At 42.7% G+C, this 15,879-nt stretch overlaps 1 long non-coding RNA gene across 3 annotated transcripts in view; it reads right to left on the bottom strand.

The window, feature by feature from the left end:
• The window catches only part of LOC123758526 (uncharacterized), a 211,427-nt gene extending 205,169 nt beyond the window's left edge, over positions 1 to 6,258 (bottom strand). Inside the window, exon 1 of one of the 3 annotated variants that reach the window (XR_011228060.1) lies at positions 6,039 to 6,258. This is a non-coding gene — a long non-coding RNA (uncharacterized lncRNA). The remainder of the gene's footprint in view (positions 1 to 6,038) is intronic. The other 2 variants (XR_011228059.1, XR_011228058.1) reach the window with 2 other exon arrangements.
• Positions 6,259 to 15,879: the final 9,621 nt, after the last annotated feature.

Consider the following 15,879-nt stretch of genomic DNA (forward strand, 5'->3'; position numbering starts at 1 on the left):
ATTAACAAAGCTTAAGTTGCATTCACTGGAAAGGCGAAGAGTTAGGGGTGACATGATAGAGGTTTACAAGTGGATGAATGGACATAACAGGGGATATTAATATTGTATTAAAAATATCAACACAAGACAGAACACGAAACAATGGGTATAAATTGGTTAAGTTTAGATTTAGGAAAGACTTGGGTAAATACTGGTTCAGTAACAGGGTTGTTGATTTGTGGAACCAATTGCCGCGTAACGTGGTGGAGGTGGTGTCCCTCGATTGTTTCAAGCGCGGGTTGGACAAAAATGAGTGGGATTGGGTGGTTATAGAAAAGGAGCTGCCTCGTATGGGCCAATAGGCCTTCTGCAGTTACCTTTGTTCTTATGTTCATCCATTTAGAGGAAAAACTGGCAGATTTTCTGGTATTATTTATGGACAAATATCTTACATTCATGTACAGCCACTAGCACACATTGCGTTTCAGGCTAGTCCTTTATTCTATGTTCCACAATACAACTGCCAAATATTTTAACAACCAGGTACCCATTTAACTGTTGGGTAAACAGATTACAGGTAAGGATTGACACCCAGTAAATCGTCCCCAGCCAGGATACTATATCAGAAGGCAGTATCAAATACTTTGTAGAAAATATTCCGGTCCTTCAATATCCGAGGCCATGCTCACCACATACTTCTCAACCAGTGGCCAGCACCCCATCTACAGACCGTTAAGCCTACAGAACCAACTCCAATACCGGCAAGCACCCACACCTCGTAGGACCCCCCCCCCTCCCCTCCCGACCGATCGTGGGACCTGCAGGTCAACCAACGCCAGGACGTCACCCAGGAACGCCAACATCGACCCCAGACCACTCAGGAAGCAATAGACCTACAGATAACGAAACCACAACCTTTGAAGACAACTTCGTTACCGCCTACCAAGTCAACAAACCCTTGAATGAAGATCTCACTTACCCACATGAGACAAGACGACATCCCATCCGGAATTACCATGTCAAACTTCGCCGCAGAATCATTTACACATGGGGACTTAGGTGAACTGCAGACCCCTTGCAGATTCTTACTCCACAACCCAAGTCACCCAGCCCTGCCAATGAAATTTGATAGCCCATGTCATTCATAGCAAACGGCACCATCTGTTTGTATGCGCTGCGTTTCATACGCCAGCTGTAGGTAAACAACAGAGCTTACAACTTGGACGCTGCTAGTCATGTACCATTCTAAGTATTATTGTCAGTAACCAAGCAATGGCTTTATATCAATCCTACAACCAATACTTCTCCAGCAACACAGAACTCCACACTGGCGACGAGGATGAATAGTGAACACAGGTATTCGTCCAGCTCTAAATATGGGGAAAAGCATGTCTTGCCTCGGAGGAAAAACCTTGCTATCTGTGAGCACCAGACCAATGCTGTGTGCCGACTGAAGCTGTGTGATATCTACCGAATCTGCGTACAAAACCCAATGTGTGTACTAAAGACGCTTACACAAGTCTTCATGCTGTGAACTGTCTGCTGTGTTGGTGCTGATAACTCAAAAAATTGCTGACAACTGCCAAGTCAGCTGCCGAGTTGGAACACCACCACATGTACACAAGGCTAGGAAAGAGGTCAGTTGCTCCTGTATTGTTCACTGTTGTGAAATTTTGCATTAAAATACTTGTGTGCTGTGCAAAATTAAGGTAATTAGTGAATTTTTAACTAACATTCACAGTGCAGTAAGTTTTTAGTATTCTAAGGAACCATCCTGGAAAAAAAATAAACTATTTTCCCGCTTGTTACAACTTGTAATAAAGGTGTTACATCTTGGCTTAACGTGTTTATGACATTAGAACATTGTTACAACTTGCTATATTGGTTGTTATAACTGGTTGGGTGTTAAAACTTGTTCGAACGTTGTACCAACATCGTAGTTTCGAGGTGTGTTTGGAGGGCACCCACTCCAAGATAATGCTCGTCTTGCTCAAGGTAAGAAGTGGCGATTGTGTGGGAAAACTAGGTCATTTTGGTGCCATGTGTCGTTCCACACTAAGACCACAGTCAGTGAACTAGAGTACTGTACGATGGTCAGGTCATAGGGGTCAAGGTGGAAACAATAGTGCACCTCTTGTCCATTGCCGAGTGACACTACGAGAAATTAAAAAAACAGTTCCCAAAGCTTGAGAACTGCAATGGTAAAGCGAAATCTAACATTCTCTAATCAGACAGAAGGAAGCTCTTGCTCTTATATGAGGCTGTGAACACTTCAATTCATCTGCTTGGTGCACCCATCACCACGATAGTCACTGACCACAAGCCGTTGGAGACAATATTCAACTATCCGAAGTACAACCACCAGCTCACATTGAGAGATGGGCTCTTCGCCTGCAGAGCTACAACTTTACTGAGAAGTACCAAGCCGGGTGCAGGAAATCCCGCTGATTACATCAGTCTACATCCTGCCAACAGTTTCATCACCACCAAGCATCAGCAAGTTGCCGAGGAATATGTACACTAACCCCTGATGCAGTCCAAGGCTCTCGCTTTATGAAATCCATACTGCGACCCTAGAGGATCGAACTCTGCAAGCAACAGTGGATGCATTGACCAAGAAAAAGTTTCCACGCATCCCACTCCCAGGAGTTGACCAAGATGCATTCAAAGCACATGAACGCATCCAGACAGAGTTAAGTGTTCCGCAACAACGCGACACTGCTGCGAGGTACTCTTATCATTCCAGCAGTTCAGCAGCGTGCTCTGAAGCTTGCACATCAAGGACGCCAAGGTCTTGTTAGGACCAAACCGCTGCTACGAGAAAAGTTGTGGTTTCCAGGTACTGATCGTCAAGCACAGGACATGCATGATGCCTGTGTCCCTTGCCAAGCTCTAGTGGATACTTCACGACACCTCTACAACCTTCACCACTACCTGCTGCACCATGGACTAAAGTACCAATGGACTTCTGCGGACCGCTACCAACTGGAGAGTAATTTACGGCAGTCATTGATGATCACTCACTTTATCCAGAAGTAGAAAATCACTTCCACCTCTACTAAGGCTGTCATCCCGAAACTCGACAAGATCTTTTCAAAATTTGACATTCCTGAAGTTGTTAAGACCGATAAGGGACCGCCGTTCAATGGACAAGACTTCGTCAACTTCGCGGAGCACATTGGATTCAAACATCGCCGTATGATGCCACTACATCCTCATGCAAATGGAGAAGTCGAGAAATTCGTGCAACCTCTCATGATAGCGGAACGCTGTGCTCATGCCAAAGGACGATCCTGGAAACAAGCTATGTAGGCTTTTCTCAGGAACTACCGTACAATACCGCATGGAACACTGGGCAAGTCGCCTGGTGAACAATTTGGATCTCCTATGAGGATCACACTACCTGTCATGCCAGCTGAGGTAACGGATAAACCTCTCAGAAGGATGCACTGGCCAAAGGCAAAATGAAAAATGCTTATGATCAACGTGCAAAGGAACAATTCATAAAGGTTGGACACGCTGTTCTAGTTGAAAAAAAGAGGTAAAGCTAAATATGCCATATGATACAAAACCATAAAGTATCCTATGGTAACAGTGAGTAAGAGATTACACCACACAATATGGCTTATTTCAATGTGATTCCAACTAGTGTATTAAATGAAGTCTTACAAACGATAAAGAAAACATTTGTTATAACTATAAACAATTCATCAAGGGATATTCCTGTGCTTAAGGACTCGTCCTAAACGTCATGTTAAACGCCCTACGCGATTTGATGATTGTGTTCCCATGTAATGCAAATTATTTACTTATGCTAAATTGAAATTTAATAGCTTGAATAGGAGCTCTGCATTATTCAATATTTTGTAACTAGTAGTATGTCATTTTTGTTTAACATTTCATATTTTAAACATTGAAATCCTGTGTGGTAAAGATTAAGGTTGTGTAAATTCTTTCGTGTACTTTATGTAAAATGTATGCAACATCTTTTGACATGTTAATTACTTTGTGTCAATAACCGATTTGTGCTACAAGCATGGTAGACATCCTGTATTCATTTTTTTAAAGCAAAGGAGGGATGTCATGTTCATAGCAAACGGCATCATCCGCTTGTAAGCGTTGCGCTTCATATGCCAGTTGTAAGTAAACAGAGCGTACAGGACGCCCACCTAACTTCGACGCTATTGAAATTGAAATAAGTTTATCGAGGTAAAATACACACAAAGGGATGAGGTAGCTCAAGCTATTCTCACCCCGTTCAGTACAACGTGTTAATACATACAGATCCACATCACAAACAATAAACATTAACTATTAGTCATGCACTGTTACAAGTATTAAAGTCGGTAACCAAGCAATGGCTTTAACAACCCTACAACCAAGACTTCCCCAGCAACACAACACCACAGCCCACACTAACCGAAAAACACGAAGACGGCAGCAAAACTAACCCGCGTTGTCTACATCGATCTAAAAAAAATTGGCGGCCTACGAGCACCTACCTACCCAGCAACCCAAGCAAAAAGACCAAGTTTTATTAAGACTTGCTCCAGCAGTCTGCCAAACCAGAACCAATTTAAGGCAGCAGCCTTCATCTCCCCTTTAAGGGGATGGTGACCTAATTTTGACCGTTTGGATTTTTTTTAAATACACATTAGTTCTTTCAGTCTTGTAAAGCCACTAGCACGCATAGCGTTTCGGGCAAGTCCTCAATCTTAATATTCCCCGGATTATGACCCACCAACTCAACAACCAGGTACCTATTTTACTGTTGGGTAAAGAGTAGCTACAGTTAAGGATTGGCAGCCAGAAATCTTCCTCCAGCCAGGATACGAACCCAGGCCAAAGCGGTCGCGAAACGCCAGTAGTGTTAGCACTAGCCAATTGGTGAAAGCCATATCCGCCTCCGTAAAATTGACGTAACATCTTTCTTCAGCACCACAGAAGAAAGACGACTAGCAAGAAAGAGGACAGCTGTCCACCTCGTCGCCCCCGACTCGAGTCCCTGCCTCCTCGCCTAGCCGGCCCGATGTTCAAAACCTCTTGCGCCACGCAGCTGGTTTAAGCCCTGGCTGCCTGTCTTCAAAGTTTCTTCTCACTGGCTATTCTTCAGCTATAGACACTTCCCCGTTCACCCGCAGGGTATCTTGTCCTATATCATTCATTGAAGCTCCCACCGAGCCCCACCCCTTGACAATGTAGACAATGTACTTCTAACTTACGGTTTACTTGAATACTGAAATTTCTCCACCTTAATTGCTTAGGTCTTTACCTCTTTACTGCATCTGACGTTATTGATAACATGCTACCAAGTACCTTATACTTGCCGCTCTAGTACATTTAACTCAATGGTATCCCTTATCCAGTTGATCCTAACCTCATCAGGAACTATACTCACGAAATGAACGGAATGGTAAACACAGCTCAATTCCAAGGCAATGTCACAATTAAATCAAAGTAAAAAAATCGAAGTCAATGAAACTTCAATTTATCAGTGCGATCTGAAACACTGAAATGGAATCTTAACATTTAGTGTATGAGTTGCTCTTGCATGCTACAAATGGCGCCGTTTTTCAAAAAAGCATGTTTTTACCTCACTGGTGTTGCACCTATAGTATAAAAAACATGCGCCTATTTGAATGCAACGTTGTGTCAAAAATTTCAAAGCAATTGGTAAAGAGGTTTCGAAGATTTTACGCACATGAAAAACAGTTTAAAAAAAAAACAAGTTTTTCCTCGTCACAGACGTGACATCTATATAGTATGTATATAAAAACCCGCTCGGATGCGAATGGAACGCTGTGAAAAAAATTCAAAACAATCGGTGATGAAGTTTCAGAGATTAGCGATTTTGAACAAACGAACATTTCCATTTCCATTTATATAGATAGATTACCAAGGCCGCTCGATCCCAGAGAGCAAGGTAAAAGCCGTCATCCTTGAACATTAAAGAACTTACTCTAGCAGCAAGTTCCACGGACACGGGATCTAACATGGAGAAGAAACTCCAATACTCATCACAGTATGATCATTCACACTGTAAAAAACACTAAACTAACCTGCTGCTCATCGTGTGCCGGGTATCACCACCCCACTTCCCTAACACACTCGTAACTACGTCCGTCCACTGAAGTGCGAGACTACACACTGAACACCAGCCGCTTCCCTCCCCGACTGCATGCACACTTGTCCACCAATCACCAGCCATCAGATTATTCCGCCAGCCAATAGCAACTTGCCATATGAACAACCAACGAATCAGATTTCAGCTCATACCCAGTCCGAATTACGGACCTCGTCTTCCAACAATAACAAATACTCAATAGCGTAGGACTGTTGTTTCAGCAGTTATCATTTTCCATAAGCAAAAATACTTTTTACTCAAGACAATATTTAAAAAATCTTATTCGCTATGCACGTATTTGCGATTGTAAATGAAAATAATACATACACTATATTTATTTTAAAATTGCAAATGAGCATCATACATTAGTAGGCTCAGCAGTGAGTGTCGGTGTTGCTCTAGTAACTTTGCTTTTGTTTAGAATAATATACGAAAGTTTAGTTCTTCAATAATTATGTATACCCCATACTCATCCTGTGGATGGTATTGAACCCCATGTCCATCCTGTGCATAGTATTAGACCCCCATACCCACCCTGTGGATAGCATTGGACCCCATACCAACTCTGCAAACAGCATTGGACCCCATACCTGTCCAGCAGGCGGTAGTGGAATGGTGTCATCCACACTTACTATCTACAGTTAGCAAACCAAACCAAGGCCTAAAATTCCTCGTAGTGGATAAGTGTGAATGAAATATTTGAACAGTTGCTGTAAATTTGTTTTAGATCTGTTTCTAAATTCACGTATCTTTTCGCACTCCATGGCATAGTGACGAAGAATGTGTGAATAGTTTTGCTGACACAGTTTACATCTGGTCAGATCTACATCAACGGGTAATGGAAACTCAAAGGGATACTTATAATTGACTCGAAGCCAAGAAGCAGTAACATCTAACAGTCCTCTGGTTTTATTGGATGATCCACAGCTGTGTGGCTCTTCTTGCATGATGGTGTGATGACAGATGGAATTAAAACGCTATGCGTACTAGTGGCTTTACATGAATGTAAAACTTCAAGTCTCTGTACTCTCATGAACCCAATGTACCTTCTTGTATATAAATAAATAAATAAACGAATGTAGTAATTTGCCCCAGATCTATAAAGTTTCAGTTTTTGGTGCAATATAGTTCTCAAGTTGCTTATAGGCAATCGAAGCAATTATAGTCAACTCTTCCTATTGAAGGCTGATTCTTTGACTATTAGTTGGCAGTGTAATATAATGAAGACAGATTCATTAGTTCTATTATGCAATTGGAGGCCAACTAAAGATGGGATCCACGTTAACTTTCATTGTTGTTATATCAAGCTATAGACACGAGCGTGCCAAGTATGTCATAGGGTGTTTAGCGTAGTTAAAGATGATAAAGAATTACTTAGAACTAATGTTAAAATTAATGAGAATTACAATTTAGAATTAAACAAGAATGTAAGCACTCTTGTATATATATATATATATATATATATATATATAATATATATATATATATATATATATATATATATATATATATATATATATATATATATATATATATATATATATATATATATTATTAAATATGACCGAAAAAGTAAGATTAATAATTCTAACACGAATTTTCTCAATCTTTCGTACATTACGCTTCACTGTTGGAGGTAAATCAAAATCACTTCTCCAAAATTCATTTTTATTTCTAGTCTGACGCGACACGGGCGCGTTTCGTAAAACTTATTACATTTTCAAAGACTTCACAAATACACAACTGATTAGAACTGATCTGATTTTCTAGATGTAACAGTCATGGAAAAGGGCGGAGGTTTCCACACTGCAGTCTACACTAAGGAAACAAACATAGGAATGTGCCTAAATGCCAACAGCGACTGCCCTGACAGGTACAAGAGGAGTGTTGTTAACGCATACATCGACCGTGCTCTCAGCCACAGCTCAGAATGGAAGCAAGTCGACGAAGAACTCTGTAGGGTAAGGCAGGTCCTAGTCAATAACGGCTTCTCCAATGGTTTCATCGAAGACATCATAAGAAGGAAAGTGAAAAGCCATGCAACCTCTGAAGAGACAACTAACACAACACCTATACCCCCTATTAGACTATTTTACAGGAACTTCTTTTCCACAGCTCATAAAACGGAGGAAAGGGTCCTGAAAGATATTGTTAATAGAAACGTTATCCCTACAGACAAAAATCAGAGGATACAACTGACGATTTACTATAAAACCAGAAAAACGGCCAGCCTACTCATGAGAAACTCTCCAGACACAAAACAGAACGCTTTAAAAGAGACTAATGTCGTCTATGCCTTCAAATGCCCACTTGGGGACTGTAAGCTCCAAAAAAACCCAGTATATAGGCAAGACAACAACATCTCTTTCTAGGCGTTTAACGATGCATAAGCAACAGGGCTCCATTAAGGAACATATAATCTCTTCCCATAACCAAACCATCGCCAGAGAAATCCTAGTAAACAACACAGAAATCATCGATAGATACAGCGATAGCAGGCGGCTTGACGTTTGCGAGGCACTACACATCAAGAAGTCAACACCAGCAATCAACAGCCAATTATTGCACAACTATATTCTACCCACCTCAAGACTCCGCTCCAATATAGAAGCATCAAGAAATATAGACCAATAGGCTTTCTACAAACACTTCTATTCAATACCCATTGTTTCTGTTCTGTCTTGTGTTGATACTTTTAATACCCTATTAATATCCCCTCCTGTTCTGTCTTGTGTTAATGCCACATCACCCTTACCACCTCACTCAAATGTAGATATAAAATCAGAGATACGTTCTAATCAGTTGTGTATTTGTGAAGTCTTTGAAAATGTAATAAGTTTTACGAAACGCGCTCGTGTCGCGTCAGACTAGAAATAAAAATGAATTTTGGAGAAGTGATTTTTGATTTACCTCCAACAGTGAAGCGTAATGTACGAAAGATTGAGAAAATTCGTGTTAGAATTATTAATCTTACTTTTTCGGTCATATTTAATAATATATGTCTACAGGAAAGACTGCTACCAAAATATACTAATATTAAAGTGCACGACCCAGCAGCAAGGAATCAAGCCTTCACGATAAAATATCGCCAGGATCTGATTCGTGATCAGATATACAAGGCAGAGAATGAAATCAAAGACAACAAAAACGCAACTACTTCATGCTACAAACGAGTGGAGAAATAGCAACATCGACCATAGTATCCGTACCCGCATTGAACAACACCTCGACATCCTCACAGACCAACATCACCTCAGCACTGAAACAAGGATTATCAAGAAACTAACAACATTATATGGAGGACCTATGGCAATTCCACGACCAAGAGATGGCTTCCTGAACCTTGCAGGAATTAACTTCACTGAGGACCAAGTCACTCTCCTAAATCTGGGCATAAACTGTCATGTTATGTCCAGACCGAGTGAAATGGCCCGGAAAGTAGAGTTGGAAATTCTGTTGGACGACATATTCGACCTCGAGACACAAAAGAAGGTCACTACCAAAGATACCTTACAAGCAGAACTTATTGCAGAAGGAGGAAAGAATCGAGGCAACTACAGAAGCACCATACTGTCCCCGAGCTTAAAGCGGCAGCTAAAAGCCTTCGTGAGAACAAGGAGATAGTTGTCAGCAGAGGTGACAAGTCGCCAATATATGTCATTCTTAAAAAAGACGAATATCTGGCGAAAATGAACATCATACTTTCTGACCAAACTAAGTTCCAAAGGGTAACGAAGGACACTACAGCCGAATTAAAAGCAAAGGTCAACAAACTGATCGAAACTGTAAACGCCAAGAAATCCGGACTCCACCTGCCAAAGATCATTGGGGAATATAAACCTGGATATGCGTATGGAAATGTCAAGACGCACAAGCCTGGAAACCCACTTCGGGCAATCATTAGCCAGATACCCACACCCACGTACAGACTGGCAAAGCGACTCAACGGCCTGCTGACTCCTTATGTTCCTTGCGCCTTCAGCCTGAAGTCTCCAAAGGAATTTGTGGACTTACTGCGGGGCACACGGGCCACAGGGATAAGAGCCTCGTTGGACGTAGAATCGCTGTTTACCAACGTACCTGTGGACGAGACAATCGGAATGATAGCCGACAGAGTGTATCGTGATCCAGCCTGTACTCCTCTTGACATGCCAGAAAGTATTCTGAGGAAACTACTCCAAGCTTGTACTAAAGAGGCACCCTTCTTGAGCCCGGATGGGCACATGTATAAGCAAGTAGATGGGGTCGCCATGGGTTCTCCCCTAGGTGTCCTGTTTGCAAACTTCTACATGGGTACCATCGAGCAAAAAGTCTTAGTCGACATGAACTTGAAACCGGTCATATACTGCAGGTATGTTGACGACATTTTTACACAGGTACCTGATGTCAGACATCTGCAGAAGCTGAAGGAGGCATTTGAGCAGAGTTCCGTGCTGCGTTTCACTTACGAGACGGAAAAGGATGGGAAGCTGCCTTTTCTAGATGTAACAGTCATGGAAAAGGGCGGAGGTTTCCACACTGCAGTCTACACTAAGGAAACAGACATAGGAATGTGCCTAAATGCCAACAGCGACTGCCCTGACAGGTACAAGAGGAGTGTTGTTAACGCATACGTCGACCGTGCTCTCAGCCACAGCTCAGAATGGAAGCAAGTCGACGAAGAACTCTGTAGGGTAAGGCAGGTCCTAGTCAATAACGGCTTCTCCAATGGTTTCATCGAAGACATCATAAGAAGGAAAGTGAAAAGCCATGCAACCTCTGAAGAGACAACTAACACAACACCTATACCCCCTATTAGACTATTTTACAGGAACTTCTTTTCCACAGCTCATAAAACGGAGGAAAGGGTCCTGAAAGATATTGTTAATAGAAACGTTATCCCTACAGACAAAAATCAGAGGATACAACTGACGATTTACTATAAAACCAGAAAAACGGCCAGCCTACTCATGAGAAACTCTCCAGACACAAAACAGAACGCTTTAAAAGAGACTAATGTCGTCTATGCCTTCAAATGCCCACTTGGGGACTGTAAGCTCCAAAAAACCCAGTATATAGGCAAGACAACAACATCTCTTTCTAGGCGTTTAACGATGCATAAGCAACAGGGCTCCATTAAGGAACATATAATCTCTTCCCATAACCAAACCATCGCCAGAGAAATCCTAGTAAACAACACAGAAATCATCGATAGATACAGCGATAGCGGGCGGCTTGACGTTTGCGAGGCACTACACATCAAGAAGTCAACACCAGCAATCAACAGCCAATTATTGCACAACTATATTCTACCCACCTCAAGACTCCGCTCCAATATAGAAGCATCAAGAAATATGGACCAATAGGCTTTCTACAAACACTTCTATTCAATACCCATTGTTTCTGTTCTGTCTTGTGTTGATACTTTTAATACCCTATTAATATCCCCTCCTGTTCTGTCTTGTGTTAATGCCACATCACCCTTACCACCTCACTCAAATGTAGATATAAAATCAGAGATACGTTCTAATCAGTTGTGTATTTGTGAAGTCTTTGAAAATGTAATAAGTTTTACGAAACGCGCCCGTGTCGCGTCAGACTAGAAATAAAAATGAATTTTGGAGAAGTGATTTTTGATTTACCTCCAACAGTGAAGCGTAATGTACGAAAGATTGAGAAAATTCGTGTTAGAATTATTAATCTTACTTTTTCGGTCATATTTAATAATATATGTCTACAGGAAAGATTGCTACCAAAATATATATATATATATATATATATATATATATATATATATATATATATATATATATATATATATATATATATATATATATATATATATATATAAATATATATAAATCGGGGAACATGAAATTGAATCACAAGAAGGTGTCCAACAGGGTGACCCCCCTTGCTCCTTTTCTTTTCTGCCTAGTCATCAAGGAAGTCACCGATAACCTGTCCAGTGAGCTCAATATTTGTTTTTTGGACGATGGTTATCTTGAGGTTATCTTGAGATGATTTCGGGGCTTTTTAGTGTCCCTCGGCCCGGTCCTCGACCAGGCCTCCACCCCCAGGAAGCAGCCCGTGACAGCTGACTAACACCAAGGTACCTATTTTACTGCTAGGTAACAGGGGCATAGGGTGAAAGAAACTCTGCCCATTGTTTCTCGCCGGCACCTGGGATCGAACCGGGGACCACAGGATCACAAGTCCAGTGGGCTGTCCGCTCGGCCGACCGGCTCCCCACGGTACTCTAGCCGGCTCCCCAGCCTCACTTTTGGACGACATAAGAATAATTCAGGAGCAAGGAGCAAGCCTAGGCCTCACCCTGAACTCTTCCAAGTGCGAAATAACCTCCACCAATCATCACATAATAGAGCAAATAAAGGATGTTTTGCCTGACATTCATACAACCAACCCTGAGGACAGCACACTCCTAGGTGCTCCTCTTGGAAGGAATGCCATCGACGAGGTCCTTGGTAAGAAGATTACTGACCTGAAGAGGAGGAACGAGAGGATTGAAGACATCGATGCTCATGATGCACTTTACCTCATCACCAGATGCTTGTCCCTCCCCAGGCTGACCTACTTTCTAAGATGTTCGCCATCTTTCAACAATATTAAATTAGAAGAGTACGACAGCTTGCTGAAACCACACTAGAAAAAGCCCTCAATCTTTCCCTCAGCGACTCACGGTGGAAACAGGCCTCCCGTCCTGTCAGACTCGGCGGCCTTGGCGTGCGCACAGCAACACAAATTGCTGTACCAGCGTTCCTGTCCTCTTCAGTGGGGTCTGACAACTTGAAGGAAATCCTACCTGAGCACCTAGTTCAACAGGCAGGGGTACATGATCCCAGCTTCACAGACTGCACAACCAAATGAGTCTCTCTCGCAGGACCAGCACCCTAAGAACCGCCTTCTGAAGCCCATAAGCAATCCAGCTGGGATCGCCCCATTGCCGACCAAGAAGCTGCGACTTTGCTAGAAGCTGCGACAACACCACATGACACTGCCCGACTTAGTGCTGTGCAGCTCCCCATGCAGGTGATTTCCTATTAGTAACCCCAATGTCAGCAACCGGCACCCGTCTCACACTGCAGGCCCTCCGAATTGCCGTGGCTCTCCGCCTCGCTGCCCCAATCCACACCGAATACAGGTGTATTTGCGGCGAGGCAGAGGTCGAAAGGTACGGACGGCATGGCCTTCTCTGCCAAAGGACAGGAGGATGGCATGCAAGACACGGCGAGGTCAATGACATTATTAGGAGAAGCCTTACCACAGCTGGTTGTCCAGCAGAGAGAGAGCCCCGTTACTTAATGTCCCGCAACTCTGATGAGCCTGTCGGTCGCCCAGACGGAATCACGGTGAACCCTTGGAAGAATGGTAGACAGTTGGTGTGGGACTACACTTGCGTTTCAACTTTAGCCAATACCTATGTTGACTTCAGTGCTACACAAGCAGGAGGAGCTGCCAATCACCGGGAAGCGGCCAAGTCACGTAAATACAGACCTTGATCACCACTACAATTTTGTCCCCATTGCCTCAGAGACACTTGGTGCCTGGGGTAAAAGTGCTGCTAGCTTTTTGAAGGAGTTTGGGTCTAAGCTAATCGAAACAACTAGAGACCCTGGAGCTGCCAGTTTTCTTTTTCAGCGCCTAAGTGTGGCAATCCAGAGAGGAAATGCTCACTGCATCCATGGTTCCTGCCCGCCATCTGAGGAGCTGGAGGAGCTATTCAACTTGTGACAAGCAGCCTTGTACCCTGCATGTAATCAATATTGTAACTTTTTTGTGTAATGACATTTTCAAATAAAGTTAGATAAATATACACACATACCAAAAGAATAGGGGTGGTAGGAGAAGAAAATATCAAAGTGTTCAGTGAGGATCCACAAGGTCTTCTCCGAGTACTCTTTATTTTCTTCTCCGAGGCTATGAGTCCCTACACTGGCACCAGAGGTGGTACCCCTTCTATATAAATAATAAAATAAATGTCAAGTTTGGAAACACGTCAACATACATTTAAGTCTTTTATTTTTTTTAGTCCAGGGAGTATTACAAGTAGTTTACTCTGAAAGGTAGAGTCCAAGCTTCGTCTTGATGCACGCACGAACACACACACACACACACACACACGCGCACGCACGCACACACACACACACACACACACACACACACACACACACACACACACACACACACACACACACACGAGGCAGAAACAAATGGGCAAAGTTTCTTTCACCCTAAGTGCCCCTGTTACCTAGCAGTAAATAGGTACCTGGGAGTTAGTCAGCTGTCACGGGCTGCTTCCTGGGTGTGTGTGTGTGTGTGGTGTGGGGAAAAAAAAAAAAAGTAGTTAGTAAACAGTTGATTGACAGTTGAGAGGCGGGCCGAAAGAGCAAAGCTCAACCCCCGCAAAACACAACTAGTAAACACACACACACACCCACACACACACACACACACACACACACACACACACACACACACACACACACACACACACACACACACACGCGCACGCACGCACACACACACACACACACACACACACACACACACACACACACACACACACACACACATATATGGTACCAATCCTCAAAAAAAGTTATAGGGAGGGAAGCAATTAAGTATAGACCTATATCACTGACAAGCATCCCTTGCAAACACTTGAAAGAATAAACAGGCTTAGACTTGTTGCATGAAAGAACATTAGTTTTGTAAACAAACATCAACACGGGTTCAGGGAATGGAAATCATGCCCTAACAAATCTTCTGGATTAGAATGATAAAATAACAAGAATAAGGCAGGCCAGGGAAGGATGGGCAGAGTGCATATTTCTGGACTGCCAAATAGCATTAGATACAGTACCGCACAGGAGACTGCTATTCAAACTTTGAGAAGCAGGCCAGAGTAACCGGAAAGGTCCTAGCATGGGTAAAGCACTACCTAACAGGAAGGAGCCAGAGAATAATGGTAAGGGGCAAGAAGTCGGACTGGCGAACAGTAATGAATGGGTTGAGAAGGGTTGTGTCAGTTGAAGATTGTAGGATCCTCCAAGAGGACTTGAACAAGTTTCGGAGATGGTCAGAGAAATGGCTACTGGAGTTCAACACGAGCAAATATAAAGTTATGGAAATGGGATTAGATGATGGGAGACCAAAGGGCCAATACACAATGAAGGAAAACTACCTACCTGTGACGATTCGAGAAAGAGACCTGGGAGTGGACGTTACACCTAATCTGATTCCTGAAGTACATATAAATAGGATAACGACAGCAACGTACTCTATACTGGCGAAAGTTAGAACTTCATTCAGAAACCTAAGTGGGGAGGCTTTTTAAGGTGCTTTACACCGCCTACGGGAGACCAGTCTTAGACTATGCAGCGCCATCATGGAGTCCCCCCTGAAGAAACACATAAGGAAACTGGAAAAGGTTCAGAAGTTTGCAACGAGGCTTGTCCATGAGATACGAGGGATGGGATATGAAGGGAGCCTGAAGGAACTGAACCTTATGAAACTAGAAAAAAGAAGGGAGAGAGGGGATATGATACGAACATATAAAATACTCAGGGGAATTGACAATGTGGAAATAGATGAAATGTTCACACATAATAATAATAGAACGAGCAGACATGGGTGGAAGCTGGAAACTCACATGAGTCACAGAGATGTTAGGAAGTAGTCTTTTAGCATGAGGGTAGTGGAAAAGCGGAATGCACTTAAGAAACAGGTTGTGGAAGCAAACTCTATTCATAATTTTAAAACTAGATACGAAGGGA

The sequence above is a fragment of the Procambarus clarkii genome, chromosome 11, assembly GCF_040958095.1.
Source record: "Procambarus clarkii isolate CNS0578487 chromosome 11, FALCON_Pclarkii_2.0, whole genome shotgun sequence".
NCBI classification, from domain to species: Eukaryota; Metazoa; Arthropoda; class Malacostraca; order Decapoda; family Cambaridae; genus Procambarus; species Procambarus clarkii.